Raw genomic sequence first — 9,730 nt, 5'->3', positions numbered from 1 at the left:
CAACTTTTTTTTTGGATGGTCCAAGGTTAACAACCCCCCCCCCCTTTTACTGACCGCACACTGGTTGGTAAAACTATTGAGGTCCCTCTGCCCACCAGGGAGTACACCCAGCTTCGACCTTTCGAGGGACACGACTTGTGGGCTTCCAACTTGTGACGTCCCGTCAATTTGGTGACATTCACAAGTTGCCCCTACCAGATGAGTGGAGCCCTATGGGTGTTCATGAGACATGTTTTTGTTTTTTTTAAAGGCAAGCTGGGGTTAGGCAGATCCCCACGGGCCACCAGTTATTATTCAACGTACCACTGGGGTTTGAACCATCAACGTCCCACCACAAGGAGATTGGTTATATCATGAGACATGTTTGATGTTCTTAACATAGCATTTTTTTAGTCATCTTGACTGATATTTGAATACCCTTGGTGGCTGCTTCCATGGGTGCGTAACGTGAATCGGATTAAGTTGGACCCTTGATCCAAATCAGATAGCATTATTTTTGGACGTGGATCTTGTAGAATCTAAATGTGTTTCCGACTTATATCTACAATTTCTATTGGATTCAGATCAAAAATTTCTATTAGATCTATGTTTGGATCCAATTAAGACCCAATCTGCTTGTACCTTTTGCGTGTACAGTGCATGAGTGCAGCTTATTTTTATTGCATCTGATAGTACCATATGGAGATTTCCTGTTGTGAAGAGAGAAGAAAGAACCGTGAGGCTGTGTGGTCTTCTTCCATGTCCAATTCTAAAAGAAGGGGGAAGATGATCCACAGAGTGTGCTGTATAATCATTTTCCATGTCCAAAGCTCTAAGCTAGGAAAAAAGGAAAGGACAAACTTGCTTGTTCTTTTAAATTTTCTAATGTGATACGGCACGAAGTAATTCACTTATAAGCCATCACTATGCTTGTTAATGTTGCAAACGGGTCAGGTTTGGAATAACTAAATACATGGGAAGTTGAATCTGAAATAGCCAAAATTTGTAAAACCTTCACCCTAGATTGACCTAAACCCAGAATCGGATTTGGAGTTGCATCAGCTACCAAGGAGCAACAGGGTCCGGTTCTGTCTATTTGGATAATCGGCAAAACGGATCTTGCCATTGTCAACTTCTTTGGATCGATGATTTTCCTCACATTCATAGTTCCTATAAGTCTTTTGGGATTTAAAGAAGCTCTAGCAGGATCTACTTTTGAGGCAAATCTTCTTTAACCCGAAAAGAATAATGCAGGAGTGGAGCGATGCATATTAGGGTCTATGTGGTTCATTGAATCATTTGATATCTATATTTTATAGTTTGGATATTTTTTCATTTTGGGTCGATGTAATGTATATTGGATCTAAGTAATTGATTTGTATCTCATTTTAACAATTTAGTATAATTAGGATTTGCTTTCCTAATTAGGTATTTATCCGGATAGGAAGCCAGAGCCATCTGTGATTGTAACCTCTCATCTATCTATAAATGAGAGGTAAAAATTTAGATCAGAGAGTTGAATTATGAGATGATTTCCAGTTTGTTTCCTGCTATTTCTCGTATTTCCTTTCAATTTCTAGTTTTTCCCAGATATCATTAGATATTCTTAGATACCTTCATAGTTGGTTAGATTGTTTCTCTTAAATCGGGCAATTGATTTACATTATGGATCCAGCCCATTTGCATCCCTAATGCTTGGGAGGGCCAGACCCATGCAATGCCCACCAAACAGTTGTGATAATGTGAGTTGGCTTAGCCTTTAAGATTCTATTTTCAGTCACCGGTATGTCACAAGGACACGGACATGAATGGGTACTCGATATGGGTATGAGTCACAAATATGCAACATTTTCGAAAACTAGGAGATGAGGGTGCAGTTTTTCATATTTAATTGAAAAATATTTTTTAGTATTTTATTACATAATAACATATTTGTTATTGAAACTATCGTTAAAAATATTGCAGAAACTATTAGAAGTTATCTATTTATATTCTAACGTGTCATAGAGTGTCATGTGATGTGTCTCTGTTATGTCACAGAGACATGAAACCCCTAAATCGCGTGTCCATGTGACATGAACCCCTCACCCTGTCACCACTGGAACAAGAAAAACTTTTAAAGTTCAAATGTGGGCCATTAAGAACGTTGGTTTCATAGCATTGTTTGGTTTTATGGGCAACAACTGTATGGATTGAAAAATAGTTCAAAAGGAAAGAACAATATGGGTGCTTGTTTAGGTTAATGCGTTGAACATAATGAGAATGTGAAGGGAACCCTGTCTGTTTGGGAGCCTTGCATTGAGATGGAAACACCATTTCTATGTGTTGCCAAAATATGATGATGCCTAGGACATAGTAGTGAAAAACATCCTCTTGTGAATGGTGTTGGGGCCTATCAATTTCAGTGTTTTGGCGACGCCACTGCTCCCAAACAACAGAGAGCATGAGAATACACAAGAAAACTGCAACCCACGTCCAATTCAAGGATCCCAAACAAAGCCTTATTGTCAAGATCAATGACACCAAGACCCACAAAACATGGAGCCCAACAAAAAATGGAGTGTAGATCAGGTGTAGTGTCACACTAAAGTGTTCAATGTGATTGCACCTGATCTGCCGTGCATGAAATGGATGGTGAAAATGGCAGCCCACACGACATCCTCATCAGCGGCTTTGTTAGCAGCGGTTGATCTCTGGAATTGATGATGAAATCTTCATAACACTTGTTAAAGATATGTGATTTGGCAGATCACCTGTTCTGAAAGGGATGTCAACGCCGACCAAATCCCAATTCGATTAGTCAGATTTGGTAGAGCCAATAAGAATCAAATTAATAATCAAAATCGGATTCCACATGCAGATTTGCACAACCGAACCTGAATCTGATGGATTATCCGATCTGATTAGATACAAAATATATCCTATTAGTTAATCTAATTTGTATTTTTCATTCTGTTTTTCTACCAGACTCAATCCAAATCCTAATGTGATTAAGCTAGATCTGATAAAGTCAGACTCGGTAATGCCTAGATCACACATTGCGTTTGTAGTCTGTGGAAAAACTCTGTTTTGGGCCGAAACAACATGCCACCAGGGGTTGAAGAGAGCGGATCCTGTCAAACGCTGGGTGAGATCGTTTACAACCACAAACCCCACCCCTCTTTACTGTAGCTCAGTACAAGTGGGAACGACTTTCCTTGGGGAACGACTTCGCCTTCAAAAATCGAGTAGCACCCCTGGGGAACAACTTTCCTTCCATTGTGTCACTTTTGTGAGGAGCGTTCAAGCCCGGATCAGGTGAGATTATCTATCTCACCCAGCATTTACAACCACAAACCCACAAACCCGGGTTTGTGGTTGTAAATGCTGGGTGAGATTGCTAATCTCACCTAGCGTTTGACAGGATCCGCGGGTATGAACGCTCTTCACAAAAGCAACACAATGAAAGGAAAGTCTTTCCCCAAGGGGTGCGAATGCAAAAACGTGCTTCATGGAGAGAATTGGACCTGTTTCCGTCATATGGAAGCGCGATCCACGATGTGAAAAGCTTGCATCAGCAGTTTCGTGTGTGCATGTGTATAAGCATTATTTGTACTTTTTATTTATAAAGAAAGCTGGGGTTAGGCAGACCTTCGTATCATTGGGTTTTGAACATGCAACGTTCAGCACATGGTGACGTGTACTAACTGCTCCTACCAAATAAGTGGAGCCCCCGTTGGTAGCATTATGTGTAATTGTCAAGTCATGCACGTTACCTTTAGTGTTTGTTTTAAGAAATGTGATTGCACGCTTTTAGTGTGTTGCTTCATTCACCATCTGCTGTTGGGCTCCAACACTTAAAAGTGTGAACACATTGCACTTGATTTCAATTCTTGTTTGAAAGTTAGGCTGAGGCTCCAAACTTTCTTACATGAGATTGGTGATCCAAGATTGCCCAAATCCGAAACTCCTTGGGCCAATTAAGCAGAGAGAGAGAGAGAGAGAGAGAGAGAGAGAGAGAGAGAGAGAGAGAGAGAGAGAGAGAGAGAGAGAGTTACTTTTGGTTATACGAAGGGCCAATCATGCACTTAGAGAAGAAGAAGGTGAGTTGCCTTTTGGTTGTAATAACCATGTCGTTCATTTAAAAAAGTTAACCTCTAAGCAGACTTCTCAAACTAAAAATTTGCCTATACTTTAATTGGTAATATATGACATAAGTGAAAATTTTATCAACAATGAGAAGAACGACCCTCTTCCCTTCCTGCTTCCACATCACTCTCATCACAAGCCAGGCTGCTACTAGACCTCCCCTTCTCCATGCTCAAAATTCTCTTCAATTTCATTAGGGGGTTTGCAATTGGAGATTTTGCAAACTGTCTCTCTAAAGGTTCTAAGCTTTCAGGCTGTTTCATCGATTGCCCGCCAGCAAATTCTGCCAGTGGAACTGAGACACTTGCTTCTTTCGAAGAATTAAAACCAGCAGCAGCAGCAACAGAAGAGGAGGGGGAGGAGGTGATATCAATTGGTGGCATTTCTGGGACTACACAAGCATCTCCTTTGGTAGTGCAATTACTAGATAAATGCCATTGCTTGACAAGGGTCCTACATGTTGGGCATGTAGAGTGTGACTGAAACCACATATCAATGCAATCAACATGGAATCCATGACTACACTCTGGCAACAATCTCCCCATCTCCTTCTCCTCGAACGCTGAGAGACAGATGGCACACTCTGGTTCATTCTTTTCTCCACCTGCCGCGAAGATGAAAGTGGGAAGTGATTGAATGACTGATTGCTCTAAACCAGAGGTGCAGAGGGTCGTACCCATCACCGGAGAAGGATCATGAATTCCGCCAAAGTACAAGAAATAATTCAGAAACCGAGAATGATCATTAACATGATGTGACCTAACAACGATCAATCGCAAACAAACTTGGATGACCAAGATGAAGAAGAGTATGACAAAGGAGACCATCATGGTTGCCAAGACGATCTTCCCTACTGCTGCAAAACTGGCTGGGACATACCCTTCAGGCATGCTACTAACATGGTCCACGGCCATGAGTGAAGATCACTTAACAGAAAAGCACAAAATTTAAAGAAATAGAACACGAAGGGAAGAAACCAATTATTTGGAGTGTCAGCCTTGGTGTTCTTATAGATGGTGCACAAAGGAAGTTGTTTGGCTCCTTCTCATCTCATGTCATGACAATGTTGTGAGAACAAAAGATGAGAATTTGGAATACCATGTATAAGGCGACCAATTCAAGGTGATGGCCTTATAAATAGAGGCTACTATTGTGCAGCTTCTCTCTCTCTCTCTCTCTCTAAGTTGTGAGGTTGGTTGAGTTTTTCAAGAAAGTACCATTAAGGTAACTTTAAATGTATCAGGGTTCCTTTAGGTCATGCACTCTTCTTCAATGTCAACCGTCCAGTTCAAGAAATACAGAAGTACATAAATGTTGGTTCATTCTGGTCCCAGCTGGCAAATTCTGTTGATATCTAGTGTAGTGACACATGGAATCATGGACTTACTTTTACTATTTGTGGTGACTGACGTCATGGATTCATGCTTACTTTTACAATGAAGGATGACTTAAGGTTAATCTTAGCTGGTGATAGAGATAACAGATTTACAGTTTCACCAAAACTTACATTGGTACTCAGTACACCCTTGCATATCACGTATGAGGCGAACCAGTACCAGACACTGATACTAAACTTGTATTCGAAATCATTGACAGAGGTATCAAATGTTTAAGAAACGTGTTTCAATTAATTTTGTTTTTACTAGGAGAAACCGCCCCAGTTCGCAAAGACCTAGTCGTGTTGGCTCAGCCTGCCGTACTTACGGTCACTGTTCTGTCGACGTAAAACTCTGAGGGCTTACCCCTCAACCCCAGAGAGTCATCAAGCTTCGGCTTACACGGGGGTGACGCTCGTGGGTTTTGAACTTAGGCTGCCCGTCACACGGCCTAGGCCCCATCCCACTAAGGCCCCATCCCACTATGGTAAACTCCTTGTGTCGTTGTTTCGATTACTTGATAAACACAAACTATCTTACATAGAAACACGTTTCTATTACATCATATGCTCGTGTTTTTATTACATCATAAAAGAGTATCAAGTTCGCTTCTATTAACATTTTCACAAAGAAACGACAATTTCAATTTATAAATACACTTTTATTAAAAAAATTAATTATTCTAATTTATAAAAAAATTTATTATAAACAATGTTTGATTTACATATTATGTTTAACTATTCTAATTTGTAGGTATCTTTATAAAGACATACTTTATATAAACGGTTTAGAAACTTGCACTAATTCTTTTAGAAATCATATCAATGCTTATTAGAAACTCATATCAACAATTTTTGAAATCATATCAATATGCATTTCAAATAAACAACAACAACAACAACAACAACAACAACTATGCCTTCATCCCAAAACAATTGGGGTCGGCGATATGAACCAAAAAAGAAAATCATTCCAGGTCTTCCACATGAATCCTTCTCCTCCAATCATTTCTATCCAATGCCATGTCCTCGGTGAGGTTCAAAGCATTCATATTATTTCCTATTATCTCCATCCAAGTCTTATTAGGCTTACCCCGACCTCTTTTAACTAATATATTTTTCCATTTCTCCATCCTTCTAACTGGAGCATCATTAGGCCTTCGCCGAATATGTTCAAACCACCGTAAACGATTCTCTCTCATCTTATTTTCAATGGATACAACACCTACCTTCTTACATATCTCTTCGTTTTGAATCTTATCTTTTATTGTATTTTCACACATCCATCTAAGCATACGCATCTCAGCTACACTCATTTTTTGAATATGATGTCTCTTGGCAGCTCAACATTCCGTACCATATAGTAAAGCAGGCCTAATTGTCGTCCTATAAAACTTTCCCTTCAACCGCAATAGCATTCTACGATCGCACAACACTCCAGTTACACTTTTCTATTTCATCCACCCAACCTTTATCCTATGATTTACATCTCCATCAATTTCTCCATGATAGATACCAAATATTTGAAACTATCATTCACCGGTATTTCTTGCTCACCAAGCTTCACTACACTCCCATTACTACTTCGTTGCTTACTAAACTGATATTCCATATATTCTGTCTTACTCTTACTCAACTTAAAACCTCTTGCTTCCAATGTTTGTCTCCATAATTCTAACTTAGCATTAACTTCAGCTCTAGACTCATCAATCAAAACAATATCATCAACAAACAACATATGCCATGGCACATTTTCTTCAAATAAAAACATACCTAAATCTTTTTCAAAAATCCAAACTAAGCATTGATGCATTGCTGTCATTGGAGAATACCAGGTATGACGTTAGACAAAGAGTTATGTTTATGTTAAAAAAAGGGTCACACCCAATGCGATCCCGCATTCTGGGGTACTGGGAAAGAGCGAGCTGGAGATGGTTTGGATTTTGGGGCATCAACTTAACACCGATCACTTTTTTTTTTAAAGGCAAGCTGGGGTCAGGCGGACCCCTACCAGTTATACAATAATACCGTTGGGATTTGAACTTAGCAACATCCCAACACAAGGCGACACACACTAGCTGCTCCTACCAGACAAGCGGGTCCCCGGTTGGTACACTTCTTTATTTTACTAGGAGAAACCACCTCAGGATCATAGACCTAATCACGCTGGCTCTGAAAGTTCAACTTTGAGTCTTCCTTCTATTTAGAATGAGGACTAAAAAGCCAAAAACCTCAAGACCTTGAATGGCATTCTAGAAAAGACTATGGAAACAAAATTCTGTAATTCCTGGAATTTTAGGCCAAGCCAGGCCCATCCATAGCGAGGTACAAAAAGCCAGTTGGCATCATTAGACTAATGTCAAGCCTACAAGTAGCTCCAATTACGATATGAAAGACTTTCTTTTTGTACCATCTAAACGTGTCGTTGAAGACATACAATAATATGATTTCAAACCCCAAATGAGAATTGTTCTCTGGCAATAGTGGTACTAAGATTGTCTAACATCAAAGAGTTCCACAAATCTATGATCATCAAGTGCTAGTGTCTTTTACCAACATATGATCCAAACTGCATCTTCAACAGGAATATTTAATAAACCATGATGTTCACTGAAATAAGAGTGAGAATACTGCTGAAAGACAATGGCAGAAATGATACAGGTTGAAGCTGTCAGCCTCGTCGCTAAATAAACATGACTAAAAGTGAGGCCTTATCTAGCCTTCAAGGCCTAAATTTTGAGCCACATCAGATCCAACAGGCAAGTCAATCCCAATCAGGCCAAGGCCTTAAGGCAAACAACCTAAGCTCAACCCTCTTGCCAAATGGGCCTAGCATTAGGCTTAACCATCAAGCTAATTACAACCACTTGTTAAAACAGGTCTGCATATTCGGCCAACCTGGTTCAGAAAGCTTAATTATCACACCACAACAAAATAGACTAAACAACAAAAGGTTTGCACTTTCAAAGTATCTACAGAAGTGATCCAGATTCAGGAAGCTTAATTATCACACTAAACAACAAGAGTTCTTATAAAAGGTTTGCACTTACTGGTCAAATAGCCTAGAATAAATTGTGATTGTCTTTGCCAAGTCATCCCGACTTAGTGCTGATGAATCTAGATCAAGAGACTTTGTTATGTTTCCATCTGGTGTCACTATGACACACTTAGATAAGAGTTCTCAAGAGCCTTGACATCACACCTGATAGGAGCATCTTATTTTATTTTTTGGGAAATTAAAATAAAATAGTTCAAACAAATGATGGAAATAAACTTATCATCATCATACATAAGTTCTGCTGCAGTATGAAGGTGGTACGTTGCTTTACCATCTTTCTATTCAGAAGAATCTGCTTCCTTCCCCTTTTTGAAGTCAATATTTCCAAGATAGAGAATTGCTGCCACTACGCAGAATATAGTATCCTGCAACTTAAAACATTATATCTTTGCTTGGTGGTTGATGGTCGACAAAATTAGGAAATTCATATTAATTGGAAGAATAGAAAGATGTAGTCTTACTTTCATTAAGAACTCACCTGCTCTTCTTGGAGAATTGCTGCCACATCCATGGCATTTCTGGTCAGTAGATACTCCCTAGCATCATTCACATTTGCTACTTCACACCAGTTGCTATGAGATAATGAAAATAGTAACACACAAGAAAGATATTCATTATTGCAATTTGGTAATCAAACAATACAATAGAACAGAAAAAACACTGCACAACCCAGCCAATGCTCTAACCACAAGATAAAATTTGCTAGTGGTAATTGTTTGTCCATCTTATGAATGTGATGAAGCAGCTCTACCACAAGCTCATTGTACTTTAGAATCTATATAGGAATAAGATGTTTTAGAAAGTAGTCAAAGTTTGAACTATTTTCAAAAAAGCAGTTTACAAGCAAGCTGATTAAGGATTTTAAACTGCTGAGGTAACTTCAGTGTCTCGTTTTACCTCTGAAGATATGCCGAAAGTGCCACTCAATGCCATGCAAGTCCTTTGCCACAAGATCTTGAGTTGGAGGTTGCTGAGACGTCCTGTAAAGGCAGTCTCAAAATATTAGAGATATGATGTATCAGCCAAACCAAGATCCTGTACAATGAATGTCAACTCTTTACTTCTCATATTAGACAGTTAATCTCCCCTACAATAACTTTACCATACTACCTCAAGCAATTCCCAGAAAAATAAAAAACAATGACTTTTGATACAAGGAGAAAACCTTAGACAGGCATAACACCTTCAGT

This window comes from Nuphar pumila, chromosome 12 (assembly GCF_984573655.1).
Source record: "Nuphar pumila chromosome 12, dmNupPumi1.hap1.1, whole genome shotgun sequence".
NCBI lineage: Eukaryota > Viridiplantae > Streptophyta > Magnoliopsida > Nymphaeales > Nymphaeaceae > Nuphar > Nuphar pumila.
Note: the sequence above shows the minus strand (reverse complement) of the source record.